This window comes from Uranotaenia lowii, chromosome 1 (genome assembly GCF_029784155.1).
Source record: "Uranotaenia lowii strain MFRU-FL chromosome 1, ASM2978415v1, whole genome shotgun sequence".
Taxonomy (NCBI): domain Eukaryota; kingdom Metazoa; phylum Arthropoda; class Insecta; order Diptera; family Culicidae; genus Uranotaenia; species Uranotaenia lowii.
This window is the reverse complement of record NC_073691.1, coordinates 27,140,185-27,159,405: the sequence shown is the minus strand read 5'-3', so window position 1 is coordinate 27,159,405 and position 19,221 is coordinate 27,140,185. Positions and strand designations below refer to the sequence as shown.

Here is a 19,221-nt window from a genome sequence, read left to right as displayed (position 1 = left end):
AAGGAAATTCTATAACTTTGTCTCAACGCTAATGACATTCCATACTAAAAGGCGCTATTTTCTATAATTAAGTGAAAATTAATGATTTTAGCTCTTTTCTTCAGACAATTGTTGAATAAATATTCGGTTTTGGATAAATATTAGTATTAAATTTCGTAATCAGCAATGATCACAATCAATTCAGAAGAAGAATATACCGTTTTCAACTCTAAGGATCAAATGTACCCATAATCAACATTTAAGAAAACTTTTTCTGAAAAAGTTGAGAGTTTTCCATTGCTTTGAAAATATGGTATTATAAAGTTCATATTACGCTCAAACGATTGATATATTGAAATAAATATTTTTGTTATAATTTTTCCATGTAAGGAACATTTTTAAGTGAGAAAAAAAGATCTTCTTGTGAAATGTTTTAAACAAAGTTTAATTAATCAAACAATTATTTTGTTAAAATTTTTGGAATTTTAAGCATTGTTGTTTTGCTCTTTTGGCACATTTTTCTAGAATATTTGGTCTTTGTAAGACATTCCATTTTCGAGATAAAGCTTAGGAATAAAGTATTCCCAGGGATCAAGTATCCTCATTCTCCCCTATAGAGAACAGCCAGACAGAAATCCATTTTTATCTTTATAGATAGACGGTAGGTATACGGATTTATTTCATTAATCATATTTAACATGTTAAAAAAAAAGTTTTCTTCTTTGTCTTTTTTGTGATTCGAGTTATTGAAATTATTGACGATTTTGAGATTTTTTATTCTAGAACAGATAAAAATCACTTGTAAACGGTACAAGTGCGTAGAACGTGCCATGTCATGAAATAAGAATAGCTTCAAACCACTATCAACAAAGTTTTAATTCCTCAAATTAACTGCATTCTACCAAGTTAGACGATTTGTTTTGTCTTCCTTCAATTGAAATACCAGCTTCAATGCGCATGTTCCACAATTTGAATATCGATAATCGTTACCAAAATTGAAATTGATTTTTAAGAAGAAAATTGGAAGCTCATCCAACAGTGTATGTATGACATTTTTGTTGCAAGAAAATATAAAAAATCGCCACAACATGTTTGAAGTAACTAGTTTTATGTCAAGGCAACCCCGCATCGCATAGTTACCATGGAAATCGTTAGAAACAATCGATGAACAAGCTTCGCGCGAAGTTAATCGAAAATGGTAGACTAAGGTTAGAGCTTTCCTCCCTTTGGGCAAATCAATGCATGGGTAGAATTTGCCAATTTAGTGCCTATTTCTGGCTTGGAAGCTTCATCGACCGAATCGACCGAATCGACCGACCGAGTTCAAAAGCTACCCTCGAAGGAAAACTTCCACGTGGATAATCGATTTGAAGCCGCTCCCCAATCGATCGGGCTTTTATGTTGCTGCCATATGTTTGAGTATTTGCCGTTGCTCGACTAACTGGAAGCTTTAAATTAGCTCGAGTCTCTAAGCACCTGTTGACTATCTGAATATCAACCGTGAAATGCTTAGGAATATTTAGGTTTGTTATTCATTATCATTTGAGTACAGTTGCTCTACAATTTATTTTGATGATTTTTTCCTAACGAAATATGGATTTTTTCAGTTTATCTGCCCTTATTGCACTCAGTCATGTTTGCCTGTTGGTGCTCGAATCAAACATATTGAATTTTTGCAGTTTATTTTGGTGTACTTGCCCTCTCTCGTCTTCTGGGATGGGATGAGATATTGATTTTTTCTGTAAGGAATATTCGAAAAATATTGTTCAAAAATTGTGAAAATAATTTAGTTATGGTGAAAATGTAATACCAGAAAAAAAGGTTAAAGGTTTGCATTCACAACAATTAAAAAACTACGTTAAATTTAATCTAGAAAAATTCCCAAACGTTAAAGGGGGTGAATATTTCGACAATTGATTTTACTCAAACAGCAACAGCGAAAAATCAATGCGCGTGTCTTGTCAGCGAACAGGATTCGATGAAAGCCAAAGAGCACATCCAATCGTCCAATATACGAAGACGATCCCCCTTTTTTCGAAAATACCACCCGGTCGGTCGTCTGACAAAATTGAATCAATAAAATAAAGAGCAAAAAAACGAACCAACAATTACAGTTCATCGGCATCACCGCCGGTTAATCGCACCCCTTACTGTATGCAATCAGAACGAGAAAACGTCTCTTCCCCTTCTTTGAGAAACAAAAAATTTCAATGCATTTTCCTCCCACCCACCTTGCAACTGCTAAGCGAGTAACAGGGAGAAGTCAAACACGATCGATAATCGCCTTCGTCAAGTGTTACCGGAAACGCCTCAAACCATCAACACGTGGCGACGAAAAACCGACTGCGCGGTCATATTATCGATCGTCTGTCTATCGGCCGGCACGTGGTCGCTCGGCTCCCTAGGGAGGAGAAATTGGCCCGGTGTTTTTCTCTCCATTAGTGACAAATGAAACAGAAGAGAGGGAAAAATTGGGAGAGAGCCTAAATTCAGGGGAAAAACTACGCTCGCATATTATGTCAGTGGGGTCAAACTGTTCAACAATACAGGCAGAACAATGAGATTCAAAATTCGGAATACAGAATCAAAGTTTTGAATCAGAATTCTTATACATCATTCTGAATCAAAGTTTATATTAATATTATAGAATTCAAAATTACTATTAAATTGAGGATTTAAAGTTTACATTTAAAATGAAAATTAATTCAATTTCTTAGTGTGTTTTTTTAATATTTGTCCAACCGCGTTTCTTCATTTTTTTAAATTGAAATTCTTACAATTTTGTCAGCTTTTTTCCGATACTTTGGCTATTTGGCTATTTTATGAATGTTTTCATTTGGTTTTCTTTTGTTTATATTTAAGATTTTGTGTATTATACATATATGTGTTTATGAGCACAATATTGTAAAAACAACGGCCTAAATAGCCTTTAGTTGTGCTGATGGCCGTTCAAATAAAACAATTTTTTTTCTTTTTTTCATATTGTTTTAGTGTTTTCCCTGTTTCCCTGGGTGTCCGTCCATTTTCTGTGCTTCTACTAAAACCTATTTTTGATTATATTTCTTCTGTTTTTTTTTAACTTATTTAATGGTTTTTCCTAAATACAGATTAAATTTTCCTCTGAAAGGCAAGAGTAGGCGAGTGCTGAACCTTCAGCACGTGTATTTTTTTTGCGCGATAAAATTTCCTTTACATTTATTTGCAAAATCCCATTGTTTTCGAGGATTTCTGTAACACAAAATTTGGTGATCGCTGAATACAGGAGCTTTTTTTGTAAATTTTATAATGATATGCATTTCTCAAGTATCCGACTCACCACCAAGGTTGCCGAAAAAAATTCTGTGTTTTGGAGAGAAAAAAATCTGGCTTTCTGTGATTTTACCCAAACATTCTGTGATTGTTTTCTGTGATGCTATTTACATTAATTTCATTGAAAATTTATGATTTATTGATTCTTTAAAACGTTTTAGTTGAGAAAAACTAAATAACATTAGGTACATTCAATTCTAATTCAAAGTAAAAAATCTAAATTTTATAATGGCCAAAAAATTATAATTTAAGAAATGTATTCATAATTCAAAAATTCTGTGAAATCTGAGAATATTTCAAAATTTTGTTTTCTGTGACACAGATTCTGTGATGAAAATTTGCTCAAACTTCTGTGAAATTACAGAATTTTCTGTGATTTCGGCAACCTTGCTCCCCATCTCCGGACGAAAGCTGTTTGTGCAGTTTTTGTATATTTGGAAATGTAAAAAAGATGCTACAAATTTTTGAAAACTGATATGAAACCTCGGAATAAGTTGTCAGTTCTTCGAAGTATTTGCCAATTTTTTTTTGCTTCAAAATTAAATAATAATAATTTAAAATAAATAATAAACTCATCCCAAAAATATTGTTTGTCTGAGTATGAAAACTGAAGAATAATAATGTTGGTTGTGCAGGTTTAACCCATTTTCCGCCATGTAGATACGTAAAATCACATTGAGGTAAAAAATATCTTTAAACAATTAAAAGGTGTTACTACATTACGGTGTTTAGTTCAATATGCTGACAATTAACAAAAAAAAAAAATTGAATGACAAAAAAAAAATTAAGACTTCAAGTTAGGCCGGAACAAATATCAAATCAATCTTTTGCCAACTTTGCATTTTCAATAATAGGATAATAATTTTCCGAATATGAGAAAAGAAAATTGGGAACCATCCTGAGTTTCTCGAAGCTCTTAAACTTTTTCTGACGCAGAATTCAGACATAGCCAAGCTTCGAATGGCGACCCAGGATTGAAAAATCTGAATCGGTTTCATCATTCGAATTTCATATTTAAATTCAGATCCACAAATCGGATTAAAAATAAACAATGGAAATTAATAATTTAATGTGGAACCCAAAATATCTGAAATTCAGATTCAGAAATCGTTTACTTGTTCGTTTCAGAAACCATATTCAAATTCGTAAACAGATTCAAAATTCAAATTTTGAATACAGGTGCAGAGTTCAAATTCAGAATAATTATTCAAAATTTAGATTCAGAATCAGCTCGGTAATGAATTTTGCAACAAAGTTTTAAAAAAATGTCATTTCGCCGAAGAAATCAAATCGCATGAGATTAACTTTCATCGTTCAGTTTCGAATTTAAAACTTTTACACAATTTAGCTGTAGATCAGAAATATACCTAGAGGACAATTTGAGTTTATTTTGGAACTTTCACTTAATGAAAAACACCTGTATTTTGAATTCAATTGAAATTAATTTAAAATTCCACAGAATTTTAATTAAGGCATTGATCTTTTATAAAAAATATTTGCTGATAATGGAACAGGTAAACGTAAAAATTTTACTAAAAAATCCATATTTTTTAGGTTTATTGCTTTTTCAAAAACCAATTTTTACTTAAATTTTTTGGATCGAGTTTGCAAGAATGAAATTAGATCTGAAAAATTTTAATCTCCTACATCTATTTTTAACAATTTGTTCTAATAATATTAAAGGTTGTTAAAGGTTTAACAATTGAATGAAGAGTTCTGCAGCTTATGCTTAGTCGATTTTTTTTTTTTTTTTGAGAAATCGAAGGATTTTTCAAAATAAGTCATTTTATTCTCTTATCACCTCTACCAGATTCTTGAGCAAATTCGAAAATTTCAACTATCGATGAAAATGAAAAAAAAATAAAAATCGAGAGTAAGCGATTAAAACATCGCGATTGAAATCAGTTTCTTTCAAATTTAATCTAAATCTTTGATTTTAGTTTAAAATTTGGCTTTGAAAGAAAGTAATTTTCCTGTTTTGTTACTAAAGACTCACGATGAAGTTTGCGATTTTAAAAATTTTATATCGTATTTTCAAAAATTTAACGAGCAACTATTTGTTTAAAATAACTTGAAAATCGATAATTAAAGAAAATTGAATTTTTTTTAATTGTTTTTTTAAATAATGCATTGTTTGAGCAAACCTGTCGTAGAAAAATATCATTTACCATCTCTTTAAATTTCTGTTACCAAAAATGGAAAAAAAATGTTTTTACATCCTCTACCTGCAAAAACAAAACCTTTTTTTTAATTCACCAAATAACACTGCACTATTTGATTACATTGCTTTCAAGAACGTAAGAAACATCAAAAGGGCGTTTTTGTTTTACATATTTTGGCTACATAAAAGAGGCTTTTTATCCGCTTTTTTTTTGTTGGAAAGTGAATTTAGAGGACTGTTTCAAAGTGGAAGCGGAATGTTTTTGAAAAATGTTTATGCACTCTCTAAAAATGTTGAAAATAATATTCACCCCTGTCAATTCACACGGTTAGGCAAAAGCAAACGGGCCTTTAATCCATGAAACATCGACCTGTTCGGAATTTCATTTCCAAAATGATTAAGCATTATGTTCAGAAGGTAAAGCCTGGTTTACACTTAGCGCGAAAATGAACGTGAAAAAATCTAATTTTGCCAATAACTCAAAACACCGTCACACACAACTATATTATTTGAACTCAAATTCGAGGGCGGCAAACTGGGGTGCCAGGTGGTTTTGAAAAAAATCAGCACACCGCGATGAACAAAATTATGATTTTTCAGGACACCATTAAATTGATAAAAATATCATGCAGCTCTGCTCAGATTGCATAACTAAAGGCGTAACAAAGGTGCTGAAGATGCCTCAAATTATGCAACTGAAGCGAGAAGAACCTTGGTGGTCTGATGTTTATATCGAAAAACACATTTAAATATCATTTAAAACAAAGAATATCATCGATAAAACTGGTTGAACTGTTTTACTAAGGATTTGTTTGATTTTCTTACCATATCACAATAAATTGTTATAATTTGAATATTTTTTGAAGACTCAGGACAAATCAGGACATTTTAGAGGTCATTTTTCAAAAATCAGGACAATTCAGGCGTGTTTGAAAAATCAGGACGGCTTCTCGAAAAAATCAAATCCTGAAAAATCAGGACACCTGACACCCCTGGCTGCCAACGACCTGCTGTATTGGACCAAAACAACTTTGAGTAAAAAATAAAAGAGCATATAGGTAGAAGCTCAGCTCAGATCGCTTTTGAATATAACAAGGGGTGTAGCAAAGCACACCGACTCAGATAGTATAAACATAAACGGAAATTTCTCCTGCAAATGAAGATAAATTTAAAAATTTTAAATCATTTTCCGTGATAAAGCTGAGAAAATTTACTATCGGTGCGCTAGATACATAAAAATTGAATTTCATGTGTCGCATGAAATTTTTTTATCCCTTTTACGTGAGATTGCGATTCACGAAGTCACGACTCATATTTGTCAGGCTGTAGAAGTTGAAATTTTTCTTGTATTTTTGCAGTCTAAGGCAAAAATAATGGTTGAAATCTCTTTTATTTCATGAACTGGCCAAATTGAGTTGAGTACCGTCAATAGCAGCAGGGTTAAATGCAACATTTGTATACCACACCATTTATTAAATTTTTATTTTAATATATTTTTATAATGCTATCATTTAATAATAACAAAATGATGATGACATAGTTTCTCACATCTTAAGCTAGTTGGTTAAGGGGCTTGATTCTTATCCATAGAAAATTTTAAAAAAAACGAGCAATAGATGTACAATTTATTTCAATTTTTGATGCCATAAAAAACTTGACCTAGTGTGAAGGATTGGCTTAACGATATCACCTACAAACTTTATATTGTTATTATTATCTTAAACAAACACTGTTGGTGTAAACATAGTTTTTAGACAATCGCCAAAAGATTTTAATTAAATATTTTTTATAATTTTTTATACCAGTTTGGCTTTAATGTATTGAAATGCAAATCAAAGATTCAGCTTTAAAATCTCGTTTCTATATGCTGGAATATAACTGTTTTGCATCACACGTTAGTGAATTTCATAATTTCATCCATCTAAATATTTTTTTTTATTTTATCTAGTTGAATGTTTTCTAGTATTTTTTTACCCCTAAATGTATGCAGCACCCTCATACTTATTCTTCCGAAAAAAATTTGTAACAGAAAAATGAAAACAATAATTCGAAAAAAATTAAACATTTCTGCTATTGGTACTTTATGCGTTATGACCTCACAAATATAGAAAAAAATAACAATTCTCAAACGTCATTCGATTATTCATTAAAAACATACCCCTTTTCTTAGTAGACTGAAAATCGCATGTTTTTTTGTAAATTCAAAAATAACGGGTGAAACCGATAATTTTAATAACCAACCTTAAAACTTTTGATGTACAATCGGTCCGATTATCTATGGACATTCAATTTTCAGAAGCCATTGAAGTTGAAAAGTGTTGCATGATGGTCAAGTTGACGGTACGTTGGTTGCACGATGGAAAATGTTATGATAATGGCTTTTGCCGAACAAATATCGCCAAATCAATTATAAAGTTCTTCCAAATTAATGAAATTCCACTAACGAGTGAAACCTGTAAACTGGTGCCTTTTTTCTAATTTCGGAATTCAAATTCAGACTTCAGACTATATGTAGGGGAGAGTGGGGTATCATGGGCCACTTTTTTTCTTTGTTTCATAACTTCTTTATTAGAAAAGATAAAATGAAAAAAATAAATGGAAAGGTTTTCTACATTTTTAAGGAATCATTAGGCATTTTTTGTTATTTTTTAAATACATAAATTTCCTGAGTTTTGACTGTTTTAAAAAAAGTTATATTTTTTAGATTTTGAAAAACTGTGGGGAAACGTAGGCCACCCTTTCCAAATTGACTAGATAACGTGCAAAGTTTATGAGTTGACCCGAAACTGAAATTTCATAATTCATTTAGTTATTTTGAAGCGATTTCAGATGAGGAAACTAAAAAGAGAGTTGTGTATGATCGAATAGATCCTAAAACCTAGCTCGCGAATGTTTAGGCAAAATTCCATATATAGGATTTTTGTTCGTCTCTATCGCATTAGAAAAGATGGACAAAACATTATCCATAATTCTTCATTTGGCATAAGAAAACTTTACAAATAGTAATAACGTATTTTAAGTTCTGAACGTGTAAAAAAACATCAAAATTTAGGTGGCCCAAGATACCCCACAAAATGTGGCCCACGATTCCCCACAAGCAATGATTTGGAAATTGGTTGCGTTTGTGTGACCTATTTATGTTTCATCAAAAATTCCTTTTCCACATGAAAGAACATGACAAAACCAAGATCATAAGCGTATGAGCATATTTTTGTTATGTACTTGAGGTCTCGCACTGATGCAATTTTGCAAGTGTTAATTTAATTATGTAAGTACATTTTTCTAGGCTAGTTTCAAAAAAGAAGTAATACGTACATAAGTCAACAACATATAGAAAAACATGCTTACGCAAAGCGACGACGATGACAGTTGGATTGGGATTTTTATCTCAACACACAGCTGAGATATTTGAAGTGGCCCACGTTTCCCCATGGCCCACGTTACCCCACTCTCCCCTATTGTTTTTTTATACTCTTTATTTTTGATTTTTAATTACATCTTTGAAAACCATATTTATCCCTTTACACATGGCATAGTTTGTCTTTTATCCTGAATATAAGATCGAAAAAAAACTAGCACCACTTCATGCTGGGAAAATATCTCTCAAAACATTAATTTCCCCTTATCGGAAGATTACATGTATTTTCCTTTTCCCACACCCAAAAAAAATTTCAAGGGGAAAGCTGCTTTTCCCATCCTAAAATGCATTATGACCATGATAATGATGATTGATGATAAAAACTAGTAAGAACCTCGGGATGAATAAACCCAAGAGGCTTAAAATCCCAAATAAAACAACAAACATACATATTAAGAGGCCATAAGCCAAAAGTCGTTAAAAATTCTCCAAGCCTCGTTTGATCTTAACTTGATGGGTGGGACCGAGGATTAATTTTCTCGGCAATCCGAAAACTCGTTTTCTAACAATTTTTTAAGTTTAACAGCAGAAAATAATTCTAGGAAATCCTCTCAATCGAAAGTTAATCGAATCAGGGCCCATTCCATGCGTTGGCATCCGAGTCGCCATGTGGGATGAGTGAGTACCTAACCTACCCAGTCAGTTGTTTGTCAGTTAGTTCACCTACCTACTTCTTTTGCTCGCACTAGCACTGACAAAAGCAGCAGTACCTACTTCTTCGACTTTTCGATCAATAATTTGGGTGCGCATGGCCACTGGTCCCGGAATACCCCCTGGCGGAACCTGCATTCCTGGCCCGGCACAATCAAATATTGGTTTCCCTATAGCGCTTTCGGGGGACCCGAGCGACTTTTCGCGTGGAGCTCTCTGATCGATCGATGATGATGCTCGTCGTGGGGAGTAGCAGCTCTCGGAATTGGGACTACTGGCTTTAACGTTAATCAATAACGCTTAGAGTGTGATAGTGAAAATTTGATAAAGCAGTGTGATGACGATGAATTTAAAATTTCACTTGGATGTGATTAATCTAATTTTAACAAAAACATAACCACGTGCTCATGATAGGTGATTCTAAATTTGGATCAGTTAACAGACACACAACTTGAGCAAACGACCGGCTGTTTACTCATAATCTACTTGACATGCGTGCGTGCTACCCAGCATAAGTGAGATAGTGAAGCTATTGATGGTTACTTAATTTTAGTTTAGTTCTCCCCTTGAGCTAGCAGCCGCTTTGGTTCGCGATAACGTGTACTGATGGCTAACTGTAATCCAATTCTCTCAACAGTCAGGATGGCCGAGCGGTCTAAGGCGCTACGTTCAGGTCGTAGTCTTCTCTGAAGGCGTGGGTTCGAATCCCACTTCTGACAAATACCTTTTTTATAAATTTAAGAAACGCAATCTCCGTGAATAAGCGATCCTGCATATCCAAAAAGACTTCATAATTATTAAATGAAAATCGAATTGAATTATAATCAATTTTCACTTTCTGATTTTGGAAGTCAAGAGATTGGTACCGTCAAACGGGGCATCATGCAAAAGCAGGGTGAGATGCAACATTTGTGTACCACAGCACTCATTCAATTTTTATTTCAATATAATGTAATAAAGTTATCATTGAATGATAACAGATTGATGATGACATAGTTTTTAACATCGTAAAAGAGTTTTTTAAAGTTTTTGATTGTCATAAAAAATTTAAAAAATCCAGCAATACATGTACAATTTTTTACATTTTTCGATGCCATAAAAAACTTTACCTAGTATGACAGATTGGCTTAATGATATCACCTACAAACTTAATATTGCTTTCATTATCCTATACCAACACTGTTGGGGTATAATAATTTTTCAGTGTTCGGCATTAAAGCGCTAATCGCTAATTTGTCTATTTCGTTTTTGTTAAATAATTATCGTTTTAATTCAGTTTTTGACCAAACGTTTGTACTAACAGATAGACAAACTCCACCACAAGAAATCAGTCAAGGAAGAATGCTGAAATATGGTTTTGTCTAGTGTCTGGCGTTAAATCGCTAATCGCTAATTAGTCCGCTACTTTTTTGCTGGCAAATTTATTTTATTACGGGATTTCTGTTGAAATAACGGATAAACAAACTCCACTAGGTGCCATTTTTCAAGCCGGAATGCTGATAAATGTTATTTTCTGCAAGGTGATGGAGTTTTTTCAGCCGTAATGTTTCTAAAAATAAAGTTATAAAATAAATATATAAACAAAAATGTAGCGGACTAACTAGCGAATAGCGTTTTAATGCCGACCTCTGTAATTTTTCGAACAATCGCCAATTTTTTTTAAACAAATATTTTTATAATTCAGTTAGCTGCCTGGGGCAAAATGCAACAAAATGCAAATCAGAACTAAATCTCATAAATCGCTTTTACAAATGCTGCGCTGGGATATGATTGTTTTGCTTTATGCGTTTGTTAACATAAAATTTCATCCATCCTAAGATTTATTTTCATGATTCTTATAGAATATTTTGTAGTATGTTTTACCCCTAAATGTATGCAGCAGAATAACCTTTTTTTCTTAAAATAATTTTTGGAAGAAAAAATGTAGAATTTTATTCGAACAAAACCAAAAATTACTGCAATTGGTGCTTCATGCATTATGACATCACAAATGTATCAAAAACTATAAATTTTCAAACGTTTTCATTTGATTTTGATGAGAAGGTAAAAATCTTAGATGAGAAGCACGCTTTTAAACAGTAGTACGAGTCAATACACATTTACGAAGCTTAGCTTAGCTTAGTTGACTTCTCATATCCACCTTAAATTATTGAACTTGAAGTGCTTAGATATGATCATTAGCGATCGCGATCAGATCGCTGGCGTGGCTAAGCAGAACAAGTTCTACTTCACCAATGGCTACTTCGTGATTGATCGAGGCCATCAGCTTTGTGCAAGGGCCAAAACGGTGCTTGGGACTAACAATTCATTCAAAATTCACAAATCTCATGATATCCCTTTGAAAAATGATCAATAACGGCGCCGGCAACGTCCTAGTAGTCAATGAGGAATGGAGGAGGGATTGTTCATAGGATCAATTATCAACCTTTTGTCCCTTTAAATTCCAACGATGATTTTGGAAAAAAATCAAAAACAAAGGTAAGTCAATATCACCAACTATAGAGATCGCCTACATGTCTGCAAATCTATATTTAAATATCCAAGGAAAGGTTTTTGTTAGTAGGAGAAAGGTTATAGATCAGGATCCATTTTGGTAAATGGTGCGATCGATTCATCCTACAGCTCCTATGCTCCTAGACTTTTTTTTAAGGAAGCTCCTACTTCTATCTTTGAGGCGGGGATAAGAAGTTTCGTAGTAAGGTAAATATGTGTTTAAATTTTCTTCAAACAGACTTGTTTTCCTAATCCTTATTCCAAGAAACACTAATGTATTCTCAAAAACGACCTTTCGAAGTAAACAAACTTCTATCAAACTTCGAAGAATATTTATAAGGAGATATTTAATATATATTAGTTTTTGTTCATTCTGATTTTAGTAAGATCGTTTTTGGAAACTCATCAATGCAATTCAACTCTTGCCTCATATTGATTTCACGATTGAAGATTACAAATCTGCCAACAAAGTTGTTTATTTTTCAACTAATTGGTGTATTTTTGGTTAAAACTTTCTGCTATGGTTCATTCTTGTACACAGATTTCTGAGCAATCGAATTTTATTTGGCATCATTTCATATTGTGTTAAATTTAATTGATAGCCAAGCGTTTAAATCGTTTTCTAGAATTTACCTTTGTTGATAAAATTAATCTAATGTGTGTTATCATTAACTAAACTGATTGTTGGGATTATTTTGATCTTGTAAAGTGGTTTTATTTATCGATCCTACTTAAGACCTGTGTGGTAGGCGTCTATCTAGTGTGTGAGAGACAGCACTGACAGCTTAAGCGGGCCATAGACTACACAAATTGGCCTGTACAAATTCGATGATTCCGCGTCGATTGTTTGATCTATGCTCGCCCACACACTATACAAACATATTTCACGCGAACACAAATGATTGCTGGCGAAAACAGCAACAGCAACAAAAAAAAACCATCTCCACCCCGGCTGGGAGAATGTTTTGTACAAAATATTTCGATCCCGACCGATTTTACTCCAACCGTTTGGGCGTTCATTCAAGCAGTGCCATACACTATGCAAATCGTGCTCACAGCGACAAAATTTCATCGAATTTCATCACATTTGTACAAATGTTGTGTAGTCTGTGGCCCGCTTTAGTCTTTGCTCTCTCCCGATTGCTGCCGTGCGGTTGTGTGTGTTTGCTTCTCTGGCTGGGCCATTCAGTAGTCAACCTTTCAGCAGATAAGTCTTGTGTTGCATGTTGGGTGATTCCTTGCGATTGGCCATTTTGCACATTGACGACCGTGACAGGTTTTGCTCTTGTTTGTTAGCAAAACAAATGCAACTAAAAAAGGTTTCGGCTTCCAAGGATTAAGGAATCACCCGACGTGCAGCAGCAAAGTGATATTTATGGGGGAAAAGTGTTACACCGAGTAATTTTCCGCCTTACGTTGTGTTGTGTGTATTCAAGTTTGTGGAGCGCTAGCGCTCATGTGTTTGATGTTTTTTTTTTCGTTCATTTGTGCGCGCTGGCGTGCGCTGACCGGGAAAGATTGGCGGTAGAGAAGGAACGCAATTGTGTTTGTTAGTGTTTCGGTCATGTTGATGACACGTGTGCGCGTGAGCTAGAAAAATATTAGCTCGTATTGAATAGGTAATTATGACTTGTATGGTAGCTCGGGACGAGCACAAGTAAAATGATTTTTTAGCTCTAGACGAGCATAAATAAGAAGATTTTAAGCTCGAGCACCACCATGAAAAGTTAATTAGCTCGGGACGAGCACGAATTTGTTTGATACTTAGCTCGGGACGAGCAGAAATTCTGATATGTGTTTAAGCTCGGGACGAGCACAAGCAATACGATTTTAAGCTCGGGACGAGCATAGATAAGATCAGTTTTAGCTCGGGACGAGCACCATCATGAACATTGAATCAGCTCGTGACGAGCACGAAATTTTTCGACACTTAGCTCGGGACGAGCAGAAATTCTGATATGTGTTTTAGCTCGGGACGAGCATAAGCAGTACGATTTTAAGCTCGGAACGAGCATAAATAAGGAGATTTTTAGCTCGGGACGAAAAGTGAATAGCTCGGGACGAGCACGAAATCGTTTGATTCTAAGCTCGGGACGAGCATTTCAAATTGTAAAAGTATAATATAGGTCGTAACGAGTCCAAGCAAAATGATTTTTTTTAGTTCGAGACGAGCACGGAATTTATCAACACTTAGCGCGGGGCGAGCATTATGAATGAGAATAGAATGATGATTCAGGATGAACAGTAAATTCTGATTTGTATCTTTGCACAAGAAAAATGATTTTCAGCTTGGGCAAATAGATTTTTTAGCTCGAGATGAGCGCCATATATAGTGAAATAACTTGGGGTATTCAAAATAGCTATAATTCTAAGCGTGGTACGAGCATCAGTAAATTGGCATTTGCGCAAGCACGGGGCCAGCACAAATCAATTGTTTATAAACTGAGACGAACAAGACAAAAATGTACAGAGTGTTTAAACGAATCTCTAAAAATTCGGAATGAACATATGTTTTAAAATGTGTCTTTTTTCTGTATTTATATCGTGAATGAGCAAAAAAAAATTTTATAAATTCTTTGAAGCTTGAGACGAGCACAAATTTAAATACTTTAAGTAATTAAAAGGAAAATAGATTTAAGTATTTACAATTTTGGAACTAGTTTGATTGAAATGTTCATAAACTCGAGCCGAGCCAATACAAAATTCTAGTATTTTGGGACAGAAATTTTAATGAATTTCAATCTTGATGAGACCGGGGCGAGCTCTGAATTTGGCTGATTTCTAGAAAATTATCAGTTCTGTTTTTTTGTTATTGAAAATAAAATCGTGACAAAAATCTAACTTCGATTCTTTTTTAATTGTGAAAATGCGGTGAAATGTTTTCAACTGTTGGATTGCCGGGAAATGTTTCGTCTGGTTTGAGTGACTATTCAATCGCAATTTTTTTGGCAGCATTAAAGATAGGAGGTTCATAGAAACATGAGGTAACAAGTTGACTGAGCACAAAAAAAATCATATTTTCGGTTGGCAGAAGGGAAAGGTTTTGCTTGTATTCAATGCTAATGGACAAGTTTGGTTGAGTATTTCAATTGCTTCAAACCAAGATTGATCTGTCCAGACTCTTCAAAATCTGAGTTACAATATTTGAAGTAACTTGATGAGAATGAAGTATGCACAAAAAATGGGAAAATAAAGCAACTAACATATATCGAAATATGAAGGTGATTTGTATTATTTGACGTATGTTTATTTGAAACAACTGTTCGAAAAAAGTATTTTGAAAAGCGATTTAAAAAAAATCTAATGCCCAAAAGAGGCTCTATTGGAATTAATATTATGAAAATCTTTCTGGCAGTTTGTTCAGAATTTTGTATTAGGTAACTTTTATAATGTAAACCATTAGACATACTCTATGAATCGTAAAGATTTCTTGCAAATAAGCAAGATGTCTTACAAACCATGGTTTAGGTCGTTATGAAATATTAAGCTTATCTCTTATAAATCTTAAATTAAATAAATACGATGCTGTTAAATCAATCACGATCCTGAATTCACAAATAGGGATTTGTTTGAAAATAAACGATCTCTAATATATATCAAATTTGTCAAGGGTTTTCATCACAGCTCTGAGGATATTTTTTACGAATAAATTAATTATTTTGACCAATAAATTAAGAGTTAAGAGTTCGTTGGGCAATACTTGCGCCAGTTTGTGGAAATCGGTTTATCGCTGTTCGAATTTAGAACGTGTGATAAAAACTATCAGTTGCTAGAGTAAGGATACCAGATAGCCCGGATAGGTGCTGAACAAATTCTGGCAACCTTATGCTAGGTTGTAAGGAACTGTAAACTGGAGTTTAAAAGAAAACCTTTGAAAATGACCAATATGACACAAATGGGAGTCATACCTAAAATAACAGTTGTGTCTGAGCTTCAAACGGTATAAGTCGATTTTTGAATCTTAGGTCAAGACCCTACCTGACTGCCCTTAATGTGAAAAATACGCAGCTTACTCACTAACAACGTTCCCTAAAGGATTAATTGGGTCGGTGACTTCGTTTGATTATCCCAAAGGTAAGCCTTAAGTGCAGGTTTAATAGATTAAACCTGACTAGTGAGTTTATTTCCCTTGAATGCGGTACTCGAGCTTATTATTCGCTCATAGGCATACGACACCATAAAAAATCATCCTGAAAGGGCCAAGCAACTTATGTTTTAAGAATCGTTCCTCAAGGCTAGATGGATAGCATTAGATATTTTAGAATAAAATTTAAAGGAAAACAGTTATCATCGAATTATGATATCTGAAGTGGAAAGTGGCTCCTCACGAACTGTTGTTTAAAAGATTGCTTAACGTTCAGGTATAAAAACAATCAAATAAGAAAGTTATTTGAGCATTGCAACATTGCAACTATCAGGCAGTTACAGTACATCAGCTCACCACAGAAAAATAATGACACACTTGTATTAGTTTTCATCTTGAATGAAGTCATTAATTCCTAAGTCGAGTTTCAAGCAATCTTCTGCGTTGATTTTTCACGTGCAACTAACAGATTCAATTGATGTAACTTGTATTTCGTGAGCGGAGAGAAACTATAAGGGAGGGAGATAATTTTTTAAACGTGCTGTAGGGGAACTGGGGGTATGATGCCCATTGTGGGCAAAACGCTCCACTGCGATATCTAGCTAGTTATACACTTATTTTAAAATTTCTTTACGTTATTCCCTTCTAATTAACAGTAGAAACCTTTTGAACAAAAAATTAGCATCAAATGTATGATAAATCTCTGCAAAAATCCAAAAATATTTTTCAAGCCATATTCCTTGCAATTTTTTCCTTGACTTTCGTAAGGAATTACGGCATCTATCGGCAAAAAAAAACCTGACATATGTTACAATTATGAACATTGGTCTTTAAAATCATCACAAAACGAAAAATTTTCTAATTCGATTATTTTTTCTGTTATTTTGAACGATTTTTAATAAACATGTCTAGGTGGGGCAAAACGCGCCATGTCCGTTTATCTTTAAGCATGTTTCATATTTGTATAAATTTATATGCAGTTTCATCACAACAATTTTAAAGATATTTCCATGTTGTTTTGGAAAACATAACTTGAATATAAACGAATATATTCAAAATTCCTAAATTAAATATAGATTTAATTAACTTTACACAAGAATTTCAGTATATCTGGCAGCATTGCGCGAAGCAATATATTTTTCCATCTGTGAAGTAGAAAAGAAGTGTTTTTACCTGGCAAACACTTTCGGAAGCACTTGAATCAATAAACACTTATTAAACGTTAAACGGCGCGATTGGGTACACACATATGCGCATTATGCCCCTACTGAAATTGAAATCCAATTTTCAACCTACTCTTCAAACTTCATTAAATTTGTGGCCTTTTTTCTCCTTCCAGTTATTCTAACTATCATATTTCGACAAACAACATTCCAAACTTCCAAACACAATCGAAAAGTAAAGTTAATGTTTTCAAATGTACTCTGAAACAAGGCTTTCTTCTTAACGTGGGCATTATGCCCCCTCTTCCCCTATGTATCTGAGTGGATGGCCGAGAATTCTCTGTATCATTAGTATTACAAACATTATTGTTATATCGTATTCTTTCTAGTAAATAATGTTTCCTGTTCCATTTTATCGTCATTTGTCCATTTGTAATACGTTCATATGGTTCTAACTTGAATATTCACTCAAATCGAATTTCATATGTGGTGGCTTAAAAAGTGCATGCTCTATTAAGAAATTCATTTCTCAATATTATTCACTTGAGTTTGTGGGACAAAAGCTGTGTCCCGAATTCTTATCTCCGTTAAGTAGACGGTTTCAATTTTGGAATTTAATGTTATTTAATTCTAGAAAATTTGTTTGGAAGATATTTCTAGGATTTAGTTAAGTATGATGAGTACACGGACTTCTTACTAAATCGTTGCGTGGTAGTTTGAACGCACGTATATGTTACATATTTCAACCGATTTTTTTTTTATACATATAGGGTAGGAGTACCCTCCTCCGTCGTATCCCTTTGATTCGTCTTAATTCATGAAGGCATGTTTTAGAGCCGAAAAATCACTTTCCACTTTCGTTGGGTACGTCACATGATAAACTTATGCCTGTGAATTTATTCTCTATCACAAATTTGTCACTTTTCAAATTATTTTTTGAGATATTTGATTCTGAAATCGCGAAGTGAAATTAATTATTGGCGCACTCCGCCATATTGAAAAACGAACTTAGTGATCCCCCCAACGTATTTCTTTGCTTTAACGCCTCCTGTCAATGCATGTAACGATCAAAATCATAAAATCCAATAGAAAAATGTCGAAATAAAATTAGAAAAATTATTTCAAATTAGTCTGTTTGGTATAAATTTATCAATTTTCGATTGAAATCGAATCGCTCTGCCCCCATAATTCGTCGTAATTTTGCGACAAGAATAGGAAACCGTTTTGCAATAATTGGAATTAGACCGGTCCATTTTTACTATTTTTTGCTGACCACAGTTGGACTCATAGAGAAAGAACAAATTGATTTAAAAGTAATTTTGATTATTTTGACCTCATTGAAGCTAGGGACTTAATGCGCAGGGAGATAAGTGCAAAAAGTCTATTTATATTTATAAATTACTCGAATGTATTCAGCATTGCTTATAATGCGTGGTTTTAAATGATCTAGCTTAGTGGTTGATGTTTTGCAAATTATTTATTAACAGTACCGTGCATAATTTAACAGAAGTTGGGGTGCACGCAAGAATGTCTCCAACTTTACACATATCTAACGTTCAACTCCAATGACATTGTTTCTTCAGAATTTTATATTTTAAGATTTGATTGTTATTGATTCTATTATCTGATGACATTAAACATTTTCTTAAGTATTTGACACTTGTGATACATCAATTCTATGAAAATTAGACTTTTTGAACTTCTTTTATTAAAACTGCAGTATCTCACATACGACCAAACGCTTTGCTCTACAGAATGGTCACTGAGAGATCCTTGAAAACTAAAACTAAAACTTCTCCAGTTTTCAGAGATTCTCTGAATGGGAATCTATAACTATTCTAACTACTGACCAGAATAGATGAGTCTCTGGTTTGGATCTCAAAACAAGTGGCAAAAAAAATCTAATTCGGTAGATTTTTTGTACATAAATTCGTTCAAAATTCTACAAAATCGAACCCGCTCA

At 33.5% G+C, this 19,221-nt stretch overlaps 1 non-coding gene across 1 annotated transcript; it reads left to right on the top strand.

Annotated features, from left to right (window-relative positions):
- Window positions 1-10,154: 10,154 nt before the first annotated feature.
- On the top strand, window positions 10,155-10,237 carry Trnal-cag (transfer RNA leucine (anticodon CAG)). The gene has a single exon. It is a non-coding gene; the product is annotated as a tRNA-Leu (tRNA).
- Window positions 10,238-19,221: the final 8,984 nt, after the last annotated feature.